A 22,206-nucleotide genomic window follows, 5' to 3' on the forward strand; every position below is an offset into this window, starting at 1 on the left:
TCATAAAATCTGTTATATGAATAATGATGTATTTATAATGACCATAATGCAAATATGAATGTCATGATGGTTGAATTGCCAATCATGGCTATTGACGTATGTATCTCAATTTTATGTGTTTCAATATTGATGTAATGGGTGTCATAGGGAGTGTATTTATAATGACCATAATGCAAATATGAATGTCATGATGGTTGAATTGCCAATTATGGCTATTGACGTATGTATCTCAATTTTATGTGTTTCAATATTGATGTAATGGGCGTCATAGGGAGTGTCCCTACAAAAATTTACTTTGATGTTTTTCCTCTTTTTTGTTTTTGTTTTTTATTATGTGTATATTTTTATTTGTTTTTTTATTATCTTTTATATAGATTTTTTAATTATTATTTTCTCTCTCTCTGTCTCTGGAATTATGTGCATTTTAGTTTTAGTTTTTTTTTTTTCATTTTTATAATTACCTTTAAGTTTTGGTTTTAATCATTTTTTTTTTTATTATATTTTTTACTTTGGAAAACATTTTTTTTTTTTAATTATTCAGTTTGTTTTTGAAAAAAGAGCTAAAATTTTCAAAAAATTTAAAAAATTGTGTTACATCGTTTTTATTTAAGGGTGTTTTTCATGATTTTTTTGTACATTCATGATGATTTTACAAGACATAGTTCAAAAAAATTGTAATTTTAGTGCCCCATTGAACATATGTCAAATTGTCTTAGACTAAGATCACAAAAGAGTTATAATTTTAGTCTTTAAAAAATTGCTCTCGATAGAATTATTCTTTGATTTAGGTGTTGATTTTTAAGGGTTTTTAGTCATGATAGTTAGTTTATAATGACATGGTTGAAAAATGTTGAAATTTTAAGGGATTTTATAATCATGCTATTTGGTTTTAATTCCATGGTTGAAAATGATAGAATTTTAAGATTTTTTAGATTCATATTATTTGATCTTTAACGCCATGGCCGAAAATTATTAGAATTTTTTTTCCCGTGATCATGTTTTGATTTTTAATTCCATCGCTAAATCGAAAATTTAATCCTAAAATGGTGATGCAATGTCACCACTTTTCAATTTCGAATGTTTTTTTCATGTTTTTAGTGCAAAAATAGGGTTTTCTTGGGTTAGAGTTCTAATTTTGAGGTTACAATTATCAAAAAGTTGGTAACAATTTTTTTTTTAAAGAAATGGGTAAGAGTTTGTACTAATAAGATTGAATTATGGACCAAAACCCTTACATGGTCTTTTTGTTTTCAAACAGTGCAAATATTCACCCAAACAAACAAAATTTATGCCAGCCCTAAGGCTGCATTTCTTCCTAATTCTAAAGATATATCTTCTTAACACTTTACAAAAGGTCCCTAGTATTAGAAGACATTTACATTGTATCATGTATCAACAAAATTTCACAAAAAGGACATCAATAGACTAGGAAACCATTCCACTATCAACAATGACCTGCACTAGAGTCAACATTCCTTAATGAGCAACAAGGCCTCTTTTGAATAAAAATTTCACTAGATCCAACACCTTCAGAAGCAATCAGGGTGCGGCTTGCAATAGAATTTTCCAATGTAGTGAATCAAGTGTTAAGAGCAGTAACATCCTCACACAGCTCATTCAAAGACATTTCTAGGCTACGTAGAAGCCAAAGGAATTTAGCTTCTAGGAGTTGTTACGCAGACAATCATTGTCTCTTGGCCATATCATCCTACTGATGTTTGGCCACCCTCCATGCCTAAACTGAATCCAAGAATTTTTCAAACAATGTACCAGCATCAGGGTTCTTTGAAAGAGAAGGAAGATCCACCATTTCAAAAGGAAACCATTGAAATCGTCTCGCACAGGCACTAGCAAGGCTAAAACACACCCAAAAACCAACAAGGCAAGAAGTCCCATGATTTTCCTAAAGAACCATATAATCCAGTATATAATCAAGACTTGAACAATGCCATGAGCTAGCCAGAGTGAATTTTCCAATATCCCACCCGAAATTTCCCAAAATATGATGAATAGACTGATGATAGGAAGTGCGGGACATAGGAATTAACTCCAACCCATAGCTCGAAGAGGAGAACACCATAGTCAAAATGTTAACCGATCACTCCCACTTGAACTAATTAAATAGTTTTGCATCATAATGCGAATAATAGGTAAGATATTGAGAAAAATAACAGGATGTAAAGAGAACTTGGAGGAATACTTTAAAGACCAGCGTGGGAAAATAATAACGCCCCAGATCCCAATACCATAACGCCTTAAATCACAAACATGTGTCCATTCATTGTCAGAGACACATGTCCCATCCTCCCATCGAAGCAGATTTCCATAAGCCAAAATTTTTGAATGAAAAATCATTTGTCTTAATACTTTCATTATGACTATGTGTTGTGAGAAATTTTGAACATTCCTTGATTCAACTGTAGACTGCCTTGATCCATCATGGATCCTTTTTTCCAAGGCACCAACCACAAAATTCAAATGCCTATAAACATGGAAAATTTCCACATTCTCCAACTGAGACACTATAAGGAGAACTATTTGGAGAGTGGGAGGGAGATGATATGTTGACTTCGATCTGGCCTTAACCACTTAGTGAATTAAATTTTTTGAATCTCCAAAGACCAATAGATTCTTAACATTTCTATCCAAAACAATTTCCATTCCCTTCCACAGAGTAAGAGAGCCCACTGGGTTATTTGTCAAATGGCCGAGACCCCAAGCAAATTGAACCGCATTTTATTTCTTCAGGACTAAATAAGGCCCCTCCCTCTCCTTCCTCCCCTAGGATACCTTTCAAATATTTGTCAAAGAACATAGAGAACAATTTTTTATCCATTCTCCACTTATTGAAATATGCTTTGTGAAGCCCATTGTTGGAGACTAAAAGATAAATCGAATGCTTCATAGTTACACTATGGATATTTAGATTCATCTGCACGTGGATCCAATCACGCTCCATAGAATTTAGGTCATCCAACACATTTGTATTTTACGCCCTAAAGTATATTGATTCAATAAGAAAATTCATCACTCTAAGGGCCACCATTTGAGGATTCAGTTGATCATTTTTAAAGATCACCTTGATCCTGACGATCCATATGGACCAACACAAGAACTTTAGGAGAGATTACCAACATCTCATTCGGAGAGAGGAGAATTTTCAGGACCATGGATATTTCTACATCCATAATTCAAACATTTCCTCCCAAATCCCAGGAATGGAATCAACATTATAAATAGGAGCAAAATAAATGTGCCAAACCTCTAGAGAAAAGGAGCAAGATCTAAAAATATGGGGGATATCTTCCTTTGGTTTTTCACATAACAGACATCTTGATGGACCGTGAATATTCCTTTTCCTAAGATTATCCGCTGTGATAAATTTTTGACTGAACAAAGTCCAACATAACACATTTACTTTAGTGATGCTATCCACATTCCATATTTTTTCCCATAATATGCTCGGGGGAGGATGCGAGATGCGCTTTATAGGATGCAAATAACCCAATTTGTAGAATATTGATGCTGAGAGCTTCGATTCCAAGATCAAAGGTCCTCTTGCATATATGAGATGGGAGCCATACCTTTTAAAATGAGAGTCAAACTGTCCCATTTTGGTCTTAAGGGAATCGACAACATAGGGATGTGCCACCCCTTCCAAATACCTTTATCATCCAATATCAAGATGTCTTTCAACTTCGTGAAGCCATTTTTGATACATCTAATTGGAAATATTTTGAAACTTATCACAATCACCTAAAGGTATTTTGGGAGAAAAAATATATTTCTAGATATTTATACAGGCGCCATTTCTGGGTTGCCAATTGAGGTGATCAAAATAAGTGGATTCGCCTCCTTACATAGTTTCCAAATATTTGACCCGTGGCCAAGCCAACTCATAGATTCTTCCATGAGAAAGTGATTCTTATTAAAGTACTTTCGCAAGAAGGAATTTTTCCACCACTCCTTGAAGTCCAAAATTAGCCTCCATATAATTTTTGCACCGAGTATGAGATTCATGTATAATCAATCTTTCATAGCCAAACCACCGTTCATCTTTGGGAGGTGAACCACATTCCAATGCACTAAATGATATTTTTTATCACTATTCTTCCCTCCCCGCCAGAGGAATTTTTGAGTCATAATACTCATTTGATTGAGCACTGATTTTGGGGCAAAGAGACCGGAACAAAGATAAAGGGGGAGAGAAGAGAAAATTGATTTCACTAGAACAATTTGTCTAATAGATGTTAGCCATTGTTCTCCCCATGCCCGATTCTCTTTTAAAACTTATTTTTATTGTCAAACCAACTCTCCACGTTGGATGCACCCATTAATATTGACATTCCCAAGTATTTAGAATACTTCCATTATGGTGCCATAGGAAATTATAAAACATTAAAAATTCTATGGAGGGTTGGAAGAGGGTTGTTCCCTCCAAAAATCAAACTCCCTTTTTTTTTTTTTAAACGAGACCTCCCAAGAGGTCTAAATATTGTTCCAATACTTTTTGAAGTGGATGGAATTTATTTGGAGCCCCTACCAAAATAAATTATGTATCATCGAAAAACTGGGAGTGATTAATGTCTTTAGAATTCCTTGCTATACCTAGCCTTGGTAATCTTCCTTACACTTTGGAAACCTCTAAATTCTCGCTTAAAATTTCTGCCACAAAAATATATGGGAGGGGGGAAGAGGGCACCCATGCCTCAATCCCATGGATGTAGAAAAGAAACTGTAGGGACGAACATTAATAAAAGGGAAAATCCAAGGATTTCGAATGCAAGCTCGAATCCAATTTATAAACTCCCAAAAAAAACACATTTTTTCCAAAACTTAAAATAAATAGAAGTGGAAAACTCTGTCAAAATCATTAGCTCGTATCTAGCTTAACAACCATACTTGGTTCGCCACTTTGATTGCTCGAGTGGATTTCCTCTTGCACCAAATAATATTGTATATGATTTGTATTAGCTTCATGAAACCCCCCCGGCTTCCAGAGATGATTTTAAGAAGCATCTTCCTGAGCCTATTGGCGATAACCTTTGTTAAAATATTGTATGTTGAGTTACATAAAGAAATCAGTCTGAAATGATAAAAAGTTGTCGAATTTGATTCCTTTGGAATTAAGGCTAAGAAGGATGAATTCATATTTATGCCGACCTTTCCCTTGCTTCTGGAGGAGTTTAGCATTCTTAGTAGGTCTTTTTTTTAAGATCCCAAAAGTGTCTAAAGAAGCAAATATAAAAATCATTTAGACCGAGGGCTTTACCCAGCTCAAGGGACCATATAGCCTCTGTCGCCTCTTCTTCCTCGACTAGTTTGAAAGGTTGAGACTTATCCAGATCTGAGATGATATAGGGGATGCAAGAGATGAAGGATTTATCTTCCTCGATTTCATTAACTTTGTCCTCCAAGAAGGCCTCCAACTTAATTTTCGAGAAGGAAGAAACCTTGGGGCGATCTTCTAGAATAGTTTCTTTTACTTGATTTTTAATTTCCTTGACTCTTTCTTGTTTGTGAAAGAAGGAGGAGTTCCTATATCAAGCCTTTAACTATAAGCTTCTCAAATTCAACTGCCAATGTTCCTCTTACTGCCTACTCACCTTGAAAATTTGCCTTCTTAAGAGTTTTTTTTTTCTTGGGTTAGTGTTCTAATTTTGAGGTTACAATTATCAAAAAATTGGTAACATTTTTTTTTAAAGAAATGGGTAAGAGCTTGTATTAATAAGACTGAATTATTGACCAAAACCCTTACATGGTCTTTTTGTTTTCAAATACTGCAAATATTCACCCAAACAAACAAAATTTATGCAAGCCCTAGGGCTGCATTTCTTCCTAATTCTAAATAAATATCTGCTTAGCACTTTACAAAAGGTCCCTAGTATTAGAAGATATTTACATTGTATCATGTATCAACAAAATTTCACAAAAAGGACATCAATAGACCAGGAAACCATTCCACTATCAACAATGACTTGCACCAGAGTCAACATTCCTTGACGAGCAACAAGGCCTCTTTTGAACAGGAATTTCGCTAGATCCAACACCTCTAGAAGCAATTTGGGTGCTGCTTGCAATAGTATTTTCAAATATAGTGAATCAAGTTTTAAGAGTGGTAACATCCTCATGCAGCTCGTTCAAAGACATTTCTAGGCTAATTAAAAGCCAAAGGAATTTAGCTTCTAGGAGTTACTACACAGACAATCATTGTCTCTTGGCCATATCATCCTACTGATGTTTGGCCACCCTCCATGCCTAAACTGAATCCAAGAATTTTTCAAACAATGTACTAGCATCAGGGTTCTCTGAAAGAGGAGGAGGGTCCACCATTTCAAAAGGAAACCATTGAAATCATCTCGCATAGGCACTAGAAAGGCTAAAACAAACCCCAAAACCAACAAGGCAAGAAGTCCCATGATTTTCCTAAAGAACCATATAATCTAGTATATAATCCAGAATTGAACAATGCCATGAGCTAGCCTGAGTGAATTTTCCCATATCCTACCCAAAATTTCCCAAAATACAATGAATAGACTGATGATAGGAAGTGTGGGACATAGGAATTAACTCCAACTCATAGCTCGAAAAGGAGAACACCATAGTCAAAATGTTAACTGATCACTCCCACTTGAACTAATTAAATACTTTTTCATCATAGTGCAGATAATAGGTAAGATATTGAGAAAAATAACAGGATATATGGAGAACTTGGAGGAATAATTTAAAGACAAGTGTGGGAAAATAATAACTCCCCAGATCCCAATACCATAACGCCTTAAATCACAAACATGTGTCCATTCTTTGTAAGAGATAAATGTCCCATCCTCGCGTCGGAGCAGATTTCTGTAAGCCAAATTTTTTTAATGAAAACTCATATGTCTCAATACTTTCATTATGACTATGTGATGTGAGAAATTTTGAACATTCCTTGTTTCAAATGTAGACTGCCTAGATCCATCGCGGATCCTTTTTTCCAAGGCATCAACCACAAATTCAAATGCCAGTAAACATGGAAAATTTCCACATTCTCAAACTGAGACACTAGAAGGAGAACTTTTTTGAGAGTGGGAGGGAGATGATATGTTGACTTTGATCTGGCCTTAACCACTTAGTGAATTAAATTGTTTGAATCTCCAAAGATCAATAGTTTCTTAACATTTCTATCCCAAACAATTTCCATTCCCTTCCACAGAGTAAGATAGCTCGCTGGGTTATTTGTCAAATGGCTGAGACCCCAAGCAAATTGAACCACATTTTATTTATTCAGGACTAAATAAGGCCCCTCCCTCTCCTTCCACCCCTAGGATACCTTTCAAATCTCTGTCAAAGAACATAAAGAACACTTTTTTATCCATTCTCCACTTATTGAAATATGCTTGGTGAAGCCCATTGTTGGAAACTAAAAGATAAACCGAATGCTTCATAGTTACACTACGGATATTTAGATTCATCCGCACGTGGATCCAATCACACTCCATAGAATTTAGGTCATCCAACACATTTGCATTTTAGGCCCTAAAGTATATTGATTTAATAAGAAAATTCATCACTCGAAGGGCCACCATTTGAGGATTCAGTTGATCATTTTTAAAGATCACCTTGATCCTGACAATCCATATGGACCAACACAAGAACTTTAGGAGAGATTACCAACATCTCATTGGGAGAGAGGAGAATTTTCAGGACCATGGATATTTCTACATCCATAATTCAAACATTTCCTCCCAAATCCCAGGAATGGAATCAACATTATAAATAGGAGCAAAATAAATGTGCCAAACCTCTAGAGAAAAGGAGCAAGATCTAAAAATATGGGGGATATCTTCCTTTGGTTTTTCACATAACAGACATCTTGATGGACCGTGAATATTCCTTTTCCTAAGATTATCCGCTGTGATAAATTTTTGACTGAAAAAAGTCCAACATAACACATTTACTTTAGTGATGTTATCCACATTCCATATTTTTTCCCATAATATGCTTGGGGGAGGATGCGAGATGCGCTTTACAGGATGCAAATAACCCAATCTTGTAGAATATTGATGCTGAGAGCTTCGATTCCAAGATCAAAGGTCCTCTTGCATATATGAGATGGGAGCCATACCTTTTAAAATGAGAGTCAAACTGTCCCATTTTGGTCTCAGGGGAATCGACAACATAGGGATGTGCCACCCCTTCCAAATACCTTTATCATCCAATATCAAGATGTCTTTCAACTTCGTGAATCCATTTTTGATACATCTAATTGGAAATTTTTGGAAACTTATCACAATCACCTAAAGGTATTTTGGGATAAAAATGACATTTCCAAATATTTATACGGGCACCATTTCTGGGTTGCTAATTGAGGTGATCAAAATAAGTGGATTCGCCTCCTTACAAAGTTTCCAACTATTTGACCTGTGGCCAGAACAACTCATAGATTCTTCCATGAGAAAGCGATTCCTATTGAAGTACTTTCGCAAGAAGGAATTTTTCCACCACTCCTTGAAGTCCAAAATTAGCCTCCATATAATTTTTGCACCGAGGATGAGTTTCATGTGTAATGGATCTTTCATAGCCAAATTGCCATTCATCTTTGGGAGGTGAACCACATTCCAATGCACTAAATGATATTTTTTATCACTATTCTTCCCTCCCTGCCAGACGCATTTTCGAATCATAATACTCATTTGATTGAACATTGATTTTGGTGCAAAGAGACTAGAACAAAGATAAAGGGGGAGGGAAGAGAAAATTGATTTCATTAGAACAATTTGTCCAACAGATGTTGGCCATTGTTCTCCCCATGCCATGATTCTCTTTTAAAACTTGTTTTTATTGTCAAACCAACTCTCCACGTTGGATGCACTCATTAATATCGAAATTCCCAAGTATTTAAAATACTTCCATTACGGAGCCATAGGAAATTCTAAAACATTAAAAATTCCATGGAGGGTTGGAAGAGGACTGTTCCCTCCAAAAATCAAGCTCCTTTTTTTTTTTTTAATGAGACCCCTAGGAGGTCTAAATATTGTTCCAATACTTTTTTAAAGTGGATGGACACCCCGCCCCCCTCCCCCACCAAAATAAATTATGTATCATCGACAAACTGGGAATTATTAACGTCTATAGAATTCCTTGCTATACTTAGCCTTGGTAATATTCCTTACACTTTGGAAACCTCTAAATTCTTGCTTAAACTTTCTTCCACAAAAATATATGGGAGAGGGGAAAGAGGGCACCCATGCCTCAATCCCATGGATGTAGAAAATAAACTGTAGGGACGAACATTAATAAAAGGGAAAATCCAAGGATTTCTAATGCAAGCTTGAATCCAATTTATAAACTCCCAAAAAAAACCCATTTTTCCAAAACTTAAAATAAAAAGGCGTGGAAAACTCTGTCAAAAGCATTAGCTCGTATCTAGCTTAACAACTATACTTGGTTCGCCACTTTGATTGCTCGAGTGGATTTCCTCTTGCACCAAAATAATATTGTCAATGATTTGTATGTGCTTCATGAAACTCCCCGGTTTCCCGAGATGATTTCAGGAAGCAACTTCCTGAGCCTATTAGTGATAACCTTTGTTAAAATATTGTATGTTGAGTTACATGAAGAAATTAGTTTGAAACAATAGAAAGTTTTCGAATTTGATTCTTTTGGAATTAAGGCTAAGAAGGATGAATTGATATTTATTCCCACCTTTCCCTTGCTTCTGGAGGAGTTTAACATTCTTAGTAGGTCTTTTTTTTAGATCCCAAAATGTCTAAAGAATTAAATAGAAAAATCTTTTAGACCGGGGGCTTTACCTAGCTCAAGGGACCATATAGCCTCTATCGCCTCTTCTTCCTCGACTGGTTTGACAAGTTGAGACTTATCCAGATCTGAGATGATATAGGGAATGCAAGAGATGAAGGATTTATCTTCCTCAATTTCATTAACTTTATCCTCCAAGAAGACCTCCAACTTAATTTTCGAGAAGGAAGAAACCTTGGGGTGATCTTTTGGAATAGTTTCTTTTACTTGATTTTTAATTTCCTTGGCTCTTGCTTGTTTGTGAAAGAAGGAGGAGTTCCTATACCAAGCCTTTAACTATAAGCTTCTCAACTTCAACTGCCAATGTTCCTCCCACTGCCTACTCACCTTGAAAATTTGCCTTCTTAAGAGTTTTTTTTTTTTTTCTTGGGTTAGAGTTCTAATTTTGAGGTTACAATTATCAAAAAGTTGGTAACAATTTTTTTTTTAAGAAATGGGTAAGAGTGTGTATTAATAAGACTGAATTGTGGACCAAAACCCTTACATGGTCTTTTTGTTTTCAAACAGTGCAAATATTCACCCAAACAAACAAAAGTTATGCGAGCGCTAGGGATACATTTCTTCCTAATTCTACATATATCTCTGCTTAACGCTTTTCAAAAGGTCCCTAGTATTAGAAGATATTTACATTGTATCATGTATCAACAAAATTTCAAAAAAAGGACATCAATAGACTAGGAAACCATTCCATTATGAACAATGACTTGCACCAGAGTCAACATTCCTTGCCGAGCAACAAGGCCTCTTTTGAATAGGAATTTCATTAGATCCAACACCTCTAGAAGCAATCTGGGTGCCGCTTGCAATATAATTTTACAATATAGTGAATCAAGTGTTAAGAGCAGTAACATCCTCACACAGCTCGTTCAAAGACATTTCTACTTAAAATCCAAAGGAATTTAGCTTCTAGGAGTTGCTACGCAGACAATCATTGTCTCTTGGCCATATCATCCTACTGATGTTTGGCCACCCTCCATGCCTAAACTGAATCCAAGAATTTTTCAAACAATGTACTAGCATCAGGGTTTTCTTAAAGAGGAGGAGGATCTACCATTTCAAAAGGAAACCATTGAAATCGTCTCGCATAGGCACTAGCAAGGCTAAAACACACCCAAAAACCAACAAGGCAAGAAGTCCCATGATTTTCCTAAAGAACCATATGATCTAGTATATAATCAAGACTTGAACAATGGCATGAGCTAGCCTGAGTGAATTTTCCCATATCCCACCCAAAATTTCCCAAAATACGATGAATATACTGATGATACGAAGTGCGGGACATAGGAATTAACTCCAACCCATAGCTCTAAGAGGAGAACACCATAGTCAAAATGTTAACTGATCACTCCCACTTGAACTAATTAAATACTTTTGCATCATAGTGCAGATAATAGGTAAGATATTGACAAAAATAACAGGATGTATAGAGAACTTGGAGGAATACTTTAAAGACCAGTGTGGGAAAATAATAACTCCCCAGATCCCAATACCATAACGCCTTAAATCACAAACATGTGTCCATTCATTGTAAGGGATAAATGTCCCATCCACGCATTGGAGTAGATTTTTGTAAGCCAAAAATTTTGAATGAAAACTCATATGTCTTAATACTTTCATTATGACTATGTGATGTGAGAAATTTTGAACATTCCTTGATTCAATTGTAGACTACCTTGATCCATCGTGGATCCTTTTTTCCAAGGCACCAACCACAAAATTCAAATGCCTGTAAACATTGAAAATTTCCACATTCTCAAACTGAGACACTAGAAGGAGAACTATTTGGAGAGTGGGAGGGAGATGATATGTTGACTTCAATCTGGCCTTAACCACTTAGTGAATTAAATTTTTTGAATCTCCAAAGACCAATAGATTCTTAACATTTCTATCCAAAAAAATTTCCATTCCCTTCCACAGAGTAAGAGAGTCCAATGGGTTATTTGTCAAATGGCCGAGACCCTAAGCAAATTGAACCACATTTTATTTCTTCAGGACTAAATAAGGCCCCTCCCTCTCCTTCCTCCCCTAGGATATCTTTCAAATCTCTGTCAAAGAACATAGAGAACAATTTTTTATCCATTCTCCACTTATTGAGATATGCTTGGTGAAGCCCATTGTTGGAGACTAAAAGATAAACTGAATGCTTCATAGTTACACTAGGGAGATTTAGATTCATCCGCATGTGGATCCAATGACACTCCATAGAATTTAGGTCACCCAACACATTTTCATTTTAGGCCCTAAAGTATATTGATTCAAAAAGAAAATTCATCACTCTAAGGGCCACCATTTGAGGATTCAGTTGATCATTTTTAAAGATCACCTTGATCCTGACGATCCATATGGACCAACACAAGAACTTTAGGAGAGACTACCAACATCTCATTCGGAGAGAGGAGAATTTTCAGGACCATAGATATTTCTACATCCATAATTCAAACATTTCCTCCCAAATCCTAGGAATGGAATCAAAATTATAAATAGGAGCAAACGAAATGTGCCAAACCTCTAGAGAAAAGGAGAAAGATCTAAAAATATGGGGGATATCTTCCTTCGAGTTTTCACATAACACACATCTTGATGGACCGTGAATATTCCTTTTCCTAAGATTATCCACTGTGATAAATTTTTAACTGAACAAAGTCCAACATAGCATATTTACTATAGGGATGATATCCATGTTCCATATTTTTGCCGATAATCTGCTCGGGGGAGGATGAGAGATGCGCTTTACCGCATGCAAATACCACAATCTTGTAGAATATTGATGCTGAGAGCTTCGATTCCAAGATCGAAGATCCTTTTTCATAGATGAGATGGGAGCCACACCTTTTAAAATGAGAGTCAAACTGTCGCATTTTGGTCTTAGGGGAATCGACAACATAGGGATGTGCCACCCCTTCCAAATACCTTTATCATCCGATATCCAGATATATTTCAACTTCGTGAAGCCATTTTTGATACATCTAATTGGAAACTTATCACAATCACCTAAAGGTATTTTGGGAGAAAAATGATATTTCCAGTTATTTATATGTGTGCCATTTCCGGGTTTCCAATTGAGGTGATCAAAATAAGTGGATTCACCTCCTTACATAGTTTCCAAATATTTGACTAGTGGCCAAACCAACTCATAGATTCTTCCATGAGAAAGCGATTCTTATTGAAGTACTTTCGCAAGAAGTAATTTTTCCACCACTCCTTGAAGTCCAAAATTAGCCTCCATATAATTTTTGCATCGAGGATGAGATTCATGTATAATGGATCTTTCATAGCCAAACTGCCATTCATATTTGGGAGGCGAACCACATTCCAATGCACTAAATGATATTTTTTATCACTATTCTTCCCTCCCCGCCAGAGGCATTTTCGAATCATAATACTCATTTGATTGAGCATTGATTTTGGGGCAAAGAGACCAGAACAAAGATAAAGTGGGAGAGAATTGAAAATTGATTTTAGTAGAACAATTTGTCCAACAAATGTTAGCCATTGTTCTCCCCATGCCATGATTCTCTTTTAAAACTTGTTTTTATTGTCAAACCAACTCTCCACGTTGGATGCACCCATTAATATCGACATTCCCAAGTATTTAAAATACTTCCATTATGGAGCCATAGGAAATTCTAAAACATTAAAAATTCTATGGAGGGTTGGAAGAGGGTTGTTCCCTCCAAAATTCAAACTCCCTTATTTTTTTAATGAGACCCCCCAAGATGTCTAAATATTGTTCCAATACTTTTTTAAAGTGGATATAAATTTGTTTGGAGAGCCCCCCCCCAAAAAGAAATTATGTATCATCGACAAACTGGGAGTGATTAACGTCTTTAGAATTCCTTGCTATACTTAGCCTTGGTAATCTTCCTTACACTTTGGAAACCTCTAAATTCATGCTTAAACTTTCTGCCACAGAAATATATGGGAGGGTGGAAAGAGGGCACCCATGCCTTAATCCCATGGATGTAGAAAAGAAACTGTAGGGACAAACATTAATAAAAGGGAAAATCCAAGGATTTCCAATGCAAGCTCGAATCCAATTTATAAACTCCTAGAGAAATCCATTTTTTCCAAAACTTAAAATAAAAAGGTGTGGAAAACTCTGTCAAAAGCATTAGCCCGTATCTAGCTTAACAACCATACTTGGTTCGCCACTTTGATTGCTGGAGTGGATTTCGTCTTGCACCAAAATAATATTGTCAATGATTTGTATGTGCTTCATGGAATCCCTATAGTTTCCTGAGATTATTTCAGGAAGCACCTTCCTGAGCTTATTGGCGATAACCTTTGTTAAAATATTGTATGTTGAGTTACATAAATAAATCAGTCTGAAACGATAGAAATTTGTCAAATTTGATTCTTTTGGAATTAAGGCTAAGAAGGATGAATTGATATTTATGGCCACCTTTCCCGTGCTTCTGGAGGAGTTTAACATTCTTAGTAGATCTTTTTTTTAAAATCCCAAAAGTGTCTAAAGAATAGAAAAATCATTTAGACCAGGGGATTTACCCATCTCAAGGGACCATATAGCCTTTATCACCTCTTCTTCCTCGACTAGTTTGAAAATTTGGGACTTATCCAGATCTGAGATGATATAGGGGATGCAAGAGATGAAGGATTTATCTTCCTCAATTTCATTAACTTTATCCTCCAACAAGACCTCCAAATTAATTTTCGAGAAGGAAGAAACCTTGGGGCGATCTTCTGGAATAGTTTCTTTTACTTTATTTTTAATTTCCTTGGCTCTTGCTTGTTTGTGAAAGAAGGAGGAGTTCCTACATCAAGCCTTTAAGTATAATCTTCTCAACTTCTACTGCCAATGTTCCTCTTACTCCCTACTCACCTTGAAAATTTTCCTTCTTAAGATATTGTTTTTTTTGTTTTTTGTTTTTTGGTTTTTGTTTCTTGTTTTTTGTTTTTTGTTTTTTCACAGTTTCCCCTTTTAAAATTGGACTATTTTCCGTTGTCTCTTAGAGAGACTCAAGGTGCCTAATAAGCTCAATTTTTTCTTGACCTAGGGGTTTATAATTGGATTTTTACCAAGTTCCAAGAGATTGTTTTACAAGCTTCAATCTCAATTCCCACACGAAGGTGGGAGATCCAATCACCAAAATGACCCAAGATTGTTTGATTAAGTTTGATACCCTTTCCTTTTAGAGTCACCTAGGGTTAAAATGAAATGGTATTGGACCAAGATCCTCAGGAGGATCAATATCTAATTTTATGGGTCTATCATTAGAGTCCCCTTGAGCCAATATTGAGGAGATGAAATTGATGGCTTTGATCAACCAGGTACTATGAATCAAGAAGTGATCCAACCTCACTGCAACGTATGCATCTCCGCTATGCCGATTGGACCATGTGTATTTCCATTTTTTTGGGAATACATCCAATAAATCCCATTCAAATATTAGTTCTTCTAATCTTTCTTGGAAGGGTCTCTGACAATGCTTCCTATGTTTTTTTTGAAGCGAATAGTACATCGTTGAAATTTTCACCCACAACACTGTACAAATACCATTTTTCCTCTTTTAATCTCAACAATGAGCCCCAAAAGTCGCCATTATCACTGTAATGAACTAGGGCATAAACATTAACAAAAGAGAGTGTCTCTTTAGTCCCCTTATCCTCTAATATTACATCCACCGAAAACCACAACTTAGTAATGTATTTTAACATTAAAAAAGAGTCAGAATAGAAGGTACATAGTCCGCTAGAGGCTCTATGGGAGCTTTGTGTTATGCCCAAACTACTTCTCCAAATGGTTCTTGATTTTAACATCTCTTCACAACATCTCCTATTCCACTGCTACACCATTCTTGAACATGACATCTTTGTCCTCCTTAAATTTGAAGAGTAAGGCAAAGAAACCGTTGCCAACTACAAACACTCTGATATTTTGTTTCATCATAAATTTCTAAGTATTGTTATCCCACTAGTCAGTGGTCTTGGGAGAGGGCCACATGCCCATGAACTTACTGAACAACACCTTATTAGAGAATGTTAAGGATATTTTCCAGAAGGCATTTGGAGAGCAACCGTTGGAATATTCTCTTCCCTTTTCACAAACTTCGACTGGAACTCCTTTGTCCTGAGATTACTTTTGAGAGATGAAATCATTACATGAAAGGACATTTCTTCATTGCAAGGAGGGGGAGACCCCCCAAAGGCCTGGAATCATGGTGAATCAATAGATGGATCACCAAAAAAAGCTTGGAGATAGGGCTTCATAACATCAAGTTGCAGAGCTTCATTCTCTAGTTGGTAACATTGTTTCTTGCTCAAACCTATCCATTTTTCTATTTTAGGTGTTACTTTTGCTGTTCTTCTTTGGTATAACAAGGTCTGTGTTAATTCCATGCTCATTTCTTTGATGATCACTCTCACATGTTCTACAAACCCTAGTTGCACTTGCGTTCCATCACTAGCGAACATTGTGTAGCTCTTTTGGTTTGTGGCCTAGGAAATGGGGTCATTGCTAGCGATATGGTTAGTAGCCTAGGAAAAGGACAGTTTTTGCTAGCATCATTCTCATGGTTTTGAAGACTTATAGCCTCCATGTGACCTCCATCAAAATAGACCCTTATCTTAAGATAGATGTTGGAACCATGTTCCCATTTGAGCATGCAAATTTTTTTGTTCTATACGATGATGGTGAAGTTGACTTGGATCTTCACAACTATGAAGTATTTTTGGATGTGTGAGTAACTCGAGATAATGATGCTACAACTAGGAAAATATACTAGTTAGTCATTGATAAATAATATAGGGGAAACTTCTTGGGAAGTATTTTCTAGGTAGTTTTGCATATTACAAATCTATTCAGGAGTGGATTGAACATGTTTCATTTATTTATGTGAATGGAAGGGAAGAAACCAATGATGTATGTTTCATTGAATTAAGGAGAACAACATAAGATTTTGAGTCAATGTCATTATTGAGGTTTTGGGTCTATTCTCCTATCATGTGTGCCTAGGAAATTTATATGTTGTCAATGCGAGCCTTGTACTTGTTTAGGTGTTCTTGGTGAGAAGAAAACCAAGCCACAACATCATAGTGTCTATGATTTTATCGGATTAGTTTTAACACTCAATAGTCTAGCTTGTGGCATTGCATATGACTTGCACATGGATATTAAGGAAAGGTTATGACAAATTTTCCATGATCTAGCTAGGAACATTCTCATTATATATGATGTTTCAAACATTTGGCATGTTCCCCTTATACCAAGGGATCAAAATATTGATCAAGAAATGTTGAAAGAGTTGATCATTTCAAGTGTTGCTTGAATCCCTTGTCTTGGAAGGTGGTCTAAAAGATTAGAAATTTGTGATAACCTCATAACTCTAATAAAAATTTTAGTGGTGGGAAAGTACATAGGCCTTTTTGATGCTTATCTTTATGCTCTCAAGACCCTTGAACATGCTTCTATAGAATTTTCGAGGAAATCATCAGTGGAATGGATTGTCACATATGACCTCAAAGACACAACTGCAAACGAGGCACCAAATTTTCATGCAACTACTTGGGCGTCTCTCAAGCGTGTAAATGGTTGATGAGATGAAGTGTTTCATTTATGACACATTAGATGAATTTCATTGATTATTATTCATCCCAAATTAGTTTTTGGTTTCTTGGATCCCCTTTCTATTAAAAAAAGTCTCATGCTCAATCTTTAGTTTCAAAATTTTCTACACATTTGACTATTTTTATACTTTCACCTAGACTTGGATTTTCTCTTCATATAGACAAATAAGTAGTCAGAGAGTTTGTGGGGATTTTGGTTTTATGGCTTAGAGTTTCTATGTGGAAATGCATGTAAATGGTTTTTCTTTCATTTTCAAGAGAAGTTGATACCCTCATTAAGTTAGCCACAAGGAGGATCATAGCTTTTTATTTTCAGCCACATAAAAATTGTAGAGAATTTTTGTTTTCTCACCTTGTATTTGATAAGGGGGGAATGATATAAGTTATTGAGAGTGAGGCTTCTATTTTTTAAGAATTATTTTTTTAAGCACATATAAGAAAACCTGAGCCATAATGAAAACCATAACATCAAAGCCAGAGTCAAATCCATGAGCGTGATTTAGTTTACAGTGATCTTCAAATCGACATTAGTTTGTGGTCATCTTCAAGTCTCCATTTGTGATCACTTCCAGTTAGTTGAAGAAATCAAATTCCTATTAAATCTCCTAATACCAACCCATATTTATTTTCTCATAGAATTATTTATTCCCAACAATTTATTTAATTAACCAAATAAATTCTGAATTACTGAAAAATAAAATCATTGGTATTTTAACCTCTAGAAATATATGCAGTGGAAAATATAAATTCAGATAGATCAATATATGCAGTGGAAAATAAAAATTTGGAGAGATCAATCACACATTGCAACAAATAAATACCCACAACAATTCTCCGTCATTCATTAATCTGGAAAATCAGGGTTTTTGACCCACAAAGAATTACAAGGAAAAATACATTTATTGGAACCTATAAATCTGCTCACATTGGATGGATTTGGATTCCTAGAAATTGGCCTCTGAAGGAATTAAAACTAGAGAAGTTTGGCCCAAAAATTTGCTAGAAAATCAACCCTGTGTCTTCCCTATGAACTTCCACTACTCAAGAAATTCAACCTCCAACAAATTGGCTTCTCCAATTAAATATCCCTCTCTCTCTCTCTCTTCCAGCAAATTGACCCAACAATATCCAATAACTCAGCCTCCTAGATATGCTCTCAAATCCTCTTGCAATGTTCCTCCTTTGCACATTAGCCTATTGATCCACTCTCACTATAGAAAATCACTTTCTCTTGTTGTGTCTCTTCTCTTGTGTCTTCACTTCTTTCTTATGCTTCTTTACATAATCTTCAGTAAGCCTAGATCCCTAAACCTAATCTCCCTTCTATAATATCTTGGAGATCAATGGTTGAGACCATTTCTAAGTCACTTAAATAGTTAAAATATTTATCCTTATAAAATGAATTAATGGTCCACAATAATTATTTGACTTTAATTATTGTACTTTTCCTAAGTTATAATTAGGAAATAAGACATAAATCACTTACTCCACCAAGCAAGCAGCTAAAGAGGCAATAAATCATCTTCACATGCTAGGAAACCAAGCCTATGTAGAAGACCTTCCAAGACTAATATAATCTTCAACACTCCCTCCTAGCAAGCAAGGGATTTTCCACCATCCCCAACTTTTCCTACTACTTCACTAACTTCCATTTCGCTAGAGGCTTAGTGACAATATCTACCAGTAGCTACTCGGTGGAAATGTATTGCAATCTCATAGCACCTTTCTTGACCTTGTCCTTGATGAAGTGATATCTGATCTCGATATGCTTGGACCTTTCTTGAAACCCAAGATTATCAGAGAGCTTAATGCAACTTTGATTATCACAATGAATCACTATTGGCCCCATTTTTCGATCAAATAGTCTTGCAAGTATCTTGAAAAGCCACACTACTTTACAACTCACCATACTTGCTACCATGTAATCTACCTCTACTAAAATGAGTACCAACAATTGTTTCTTCCTTCACTTCCATGAGATAATGGATGATCCCACGCTGAAACAACATCTTGATGTGGATTTTCTATCCATAACACTCCTTTCCCGATCACAATCTGTGTACCCCTACAACTCCACTCCACCAACTATGACATATATTATTCCCAAGTTAATTGTACCTCACAAATAACTCAACACATGCTTTGCTTCCACATAATGAACCTGTCTAGGCTCCACCATGATCTAGCTAAGTGTGTACATAGAAAAATAAATATCCAACCTATGTTGACAATATACATCAAATATCCTATAAATTTCCTATACAATGTGTGGTCCACTAACTCTCCTTCAGAAGCAATCAAATTCTTCGGGTTAGTGATCATCAGTGTAGACATAGGCATGCAATCCTCTATCATGAACCTTTTCAAGATCTCAATTGCATACTTTCCCTACTGGAGGAAAATCTCTCATGGCTGTTGTCACAACTCTAATCCCAAAAAGTAGTGCATCAAGCTAATGTCCTTCATCTCGAGCTTTGAAGAAAGATCTTCCTTGCACATCCCTATGATCTTCTCTGATCCTATCAAGAAGATATTGTCCACATAATCTACTAATATGAGTGGTTGACCCTCAACAAGTGCACAATACAAGTTAGAGTCCACCTCACTCTTGGTGAAGCCAAAAACAAGAATATATCCATCAACCTTAGCGTACGATGTAGTTGGAGCCTTCTTCATCCCACAAAGGGTCTTCTTAAACTTTCATACATGAGACTCTCTCCCATGCAACTCAAAGCCCCAAGGTTTCTAAATATACATCACCTCCAGAATCACTTAGTTGAGGAAAGTAGTCTTCAGATCCATTTAATGCATCCTCCACTCGATCACTAAAGAAATGAACATGATTTCTCTAATGGATGCATACTTGGTGATGGGTGTAATTGTATCCTCGTAATCCACTCCCTCATGCTGGGAGAATCCTCTTGTCAAGCACCTCTTTTTGTACTTCTTGATACTACCATTGAGAAGTGACCACTGAATTTCCCTATGGTATCAATAGTATGTCCCATACATAATTCCTCATGATGAATTGATACTCCTCAAGCATGACATCCCTCCAGACCTACTCATCTGTAACCTCCTTGAAAGTGGAAGGCTTAGACTCACTGGCGCTGCTCAACAAGGCCAAATAAAAAGGAAAATATCACAAGTTGTCTGCTCTGTTTGGAAGTGCCACTAGGATCCTCCACATGCTCCTCAACACCCCTCATGTTCTGTTCATTCCATCTTGGCATCTACCTAGTAGATCTTGAATGAATACCTTTCTCCTCCTCTAACTCTATATGTTTTGTCCTTGTTACTGGTGTTGTTGGTCCATGCTCAACCTTAGGAACCTATCGTTGTTGATCATCTGCCCCTTCTATATTATCTCTCTCATGATACATCCTTATCATCCTACCATCATCAAATATAGCATCCCAATTGATTATTACTTTCCTTTTTCTTGGAATGTAATATTGGTAGGCCTTTGAGACCTCACAATAGCCCACAAATACACCCATTTGTAACAAGGGCTCCAACTTATACCTCTCCTATGTGGGAACATTGACATACACTAGACTACTGAAGATACACAAATGGCTCACATTTGGTTTCACTCCTATAAACATCTCCTCAATATTGACGTCCTCCAATATCTTGTGATGACTCCCATTCTTCACATAAACAACTATATTGTAAGGTTCCACCCACAGAAAACATGAACAATTTCTGGTCATAGATCATGCACTTGCTTCCTCCATTATGGTATTTTTCTTCCTCTCGACAACCCCATTCTGCTAAGGGTTTTAAGGTATTGTGAGATCCCTTTGAATCCTTTATACCCTACAAAAAACCTAGGACTCATTGGAGGTACACTTGCCTCCTTTATCTAATCTCAACACCTTAATATTCTTCCTAGTCTGGTTCTCCACAAGAGCATTGAAATCTTGAAATCGATTGACTACCTTTCCCTTGACCTTTAAGAACTAGATCCAAGTCTTCTTGGAAAAATCATCTATCAATGTTACAAAGTAAAAAGACCATGTGATTCAATCTACAAACATAAGACCACAAATGTCTAAGTGCACAAAGTCTAGCATTCCCCTAGACTTGGTCTTGCTATGAGGAAACAAGATCTTGGCCAGTTTTCTCTCGAATCCTCCCATAGTATTCTTCCTATATACTTTAGTCTATTGAGTTACTTGCAATAGAGAAAATTACTTTCTCTTATTGTGTCTCCCTCTTATGTCTTCACCTCTTCCTTAGGCTTATTTTTATAATCTTAATCAAGCCTAATTTCCTAGCTCTAATCTCCAATCTAGAAGATTTTGGAGATTGATGGTTTAGATCATTTCTGTCACTTAAATAATTAAATTATTTATCCTTAGAAAATGACTTAATAGTCCACAATAATTAATTGAATTTAATTTTTGTACTTTTCCTAAGTTAGACATAGGAAAGAAGACATAAATCACGTACTCTACCAAGCAAGCATCTTAAAAGACACAATAAATCATATTCCACATGCTAAGACACCAACCCTATATATAATACCTTTCGAGGCTAGTATAATATTCAACACTTACAACTAAATTAGGAAATGTTCATGGAATTGTTGAGCCTTAGAGCCAAGTTCCAACAATTTGTGGTCATCTTAAAATCACCATTTATGACCATTTTTAGTCAGTAGAAGACATCAAATTATAGCCAAATTAGGATATGTCACAGGAGCTATTGAGACTTAGAGCCAAGTTCCAATAATTTATGGTCATCATTAAATTTCCATTTGTGAGCACTTCCAATCAACAAAATATGTCAACTTCTAGCCAAATTTGGAGATGC

This window comes from Pinus tabuliformis, chromosome 9, assembly GCF_031772625.1.
Source record: "Pinus tabuliformis cultivar Carrire ecotype Pingquan chromosome 9, CPIR1, whole genome shotgun sequence".
In the NCBI taxonomy this organism is placed as follows: domain Eukaryota; kingdom Viridiplantae; phylum Streptophyta; class Pinopsida; order Pinales; family Pinaceae; genus Pinus; species Pinus tabuliformis.